The sequence below is a fragment of the Sinocyclocheilus anshuiensis genome, unplaced genomic scaffold (genome assembly GCF_001515605.1).
Source record: "Sinocyclocheilus anshuiensis isolate Anshui unplaced genomic scaffold, SAMN03320099.WGS_v1.1 scaffold423, whole genome shotgun sequence".
Lineage (NCBI taxonomy): Eukaryota > Metazoa > Chordata > Actinopteri > Cypriniformes > Cyprinidae > Sinocyclocheilus > Sinocyclocheilus anshuiensis.
The window spans coordinates 9,093-11,199 of record NW_015549610.1 but is presented as its reverse complement, the minus strand read 5'-3'; positions in this window follow the sequence as shown (position 1 = coordinate 11,199).

Sequence of the window (2,107 nt, the reverse complement as noted above, 5' to 3'; positions counted from 1 at the left end):
CTTAATATTAATCAAACAACAAAAGACAAATTCAAAATCACACACTGCTCTTGAGTGAAGGACTTTTGTAGCTTTAATAAAAAACTAAAAAAGTTTAATTCTTACAGTGAAGACTATGCTGTTTTATTTTACATTTACATATTAATTTCTGTATTAGGCTGCAAACTGCTTGAGACTTGCATAAAAAACATTAAAGCACAGTCTGTTTCATTTGCATCTTTCTATTTATTCTATTGTATTTGCTTTTTTTATTACTGACAGTTTAATTATGTTCAATAATTTTGAGGACTTTTTGTTTGTTTGTTTGAAATTCCGCTGGTCTCTACAATGTAGATGTCATAGCAACCTTATTTACAGGAAATATATATTTGATATGTATCACTATCTTTAAATAAATTACTCATATAAAGTTTTGGTCATATGACCCCCTCATAATAGTGTTAAATAATCGTGATTATGATTTTTGCCATAATCGAGCAACCCTAGTCTGGACTAATGTGATGCAAGCATCAGAGATTAAAAACGCCAGCAGATTTCCTCTCTTCTGTCTGCGTGATTGAGCCATCAGCGCATGAATCATCAGCCGGCAGAGACAGGAAGAATGAAAAGCAGAGCTCGCTGCTAATCTTTTTTAACAGCTGTGATCATACGTACAAACACACGTTGCTACTTCATTGGTGATTCAGCCGTACACATGACAAGCTCACACTCCGCTGGGGAACTAGGGTAAAAATCAATACCACCCAGTGATGGAGTTTACCTCTGCGGTATGTGTGAGAAAGCCTGAGTTATGTGCAAGCTCCAGGAACTGATAAAACCAAAGAGAAAATCAATTGAAAATGGCCTGAAATTGTTCATGAAAGATTTATTTATCTATTATTCCCCAAATAATATCACCATATTCCAAAGCCTTTCTTAGTTGCCTATTCAATGGACTTTCATCAACCGAAGCTCCACTATAGATTTGACTCATTATTAATAAACATAGTGTGATGGAGGTTTGTTCTTGGGTCCAATCACATATTTCTTGCTCACTGAGAGAGATGAGACCAATAAAACAGCCCATCTAATAGGCTCTTTCTATAAAAAGATCAGTGAAATCTGACAAAACTTGTGTCACAATACATGGTAGATAGACTAGCCAAAAAGAGAGAAAGAGGGAAAAAAGGTTCTTTCTCTCTCGCACACATAACTGACAAGTATTCAGTCTAACACACAGTATGCAGTATAACAATAAATAGGAAAGGTGTTCTATCCGCTCACATCAGGAAATTCACTGACATTTCCTAAATACACATTTACAGCACACCTTTTTTTTTTTTTTACAAAAGCTAGCACCATCATCTATAAATATAAATATAGCCATTTTAAAAGGCTACATTCAACTAAATAAGGCCACGTCCTGTGAAAATGAAAGAGAGGTATGTCGGCAGAGCAGAGGACATCATGTTTGTAGTATCAATTTGCATGAACTTCCAGCTGGAGCTGCTCTCATGGTCTCCACTACAGTGAAAAGTAAGCTGGATATATAATACTCAACCTCAGTCAGTGCAGCTGCAGATACTGTTTGTAGAAGGTAATCGAAAGCCAGGATACACCGTGGGAAGGTCTGTCATTTAATATGACATGATCCCTAACCTCTGTACTACACAAAGTTTAGCGAAAACAAATGTGGTGTAGAGGGTTTGCAAGCTTTAATTAGCTTAAATTGATATTAAAATTAAAAAAAACAATACATAATAAACCTGTCAGATAATATTCTGATTCAATGATGATTTTATTCAGCAAGGATGCATTAAGTTAATCAAAATTAACAGTAAAGACTTTTACATTGTTACCTAAAATGTGAAGAAAACCTCAAATCAAAAAAATGTTGAAATTACTGTTGTCAATATTGACAATAATAAAAATCTTTCTTGAGCATTTGTGCAGTATTGCAAACTACCTTATGCGCAATTTAAATGTTTGTATTAGGGCTGTGGCGGTGGCAGATTTTTACCACTGCGGTGGTAATGGACCAACTACCGCCGGTGGTGCGGTATATATATATATATATATATATATATATATATATATATATGTGTGTGTGTGTGTGTGTGTGTGTACA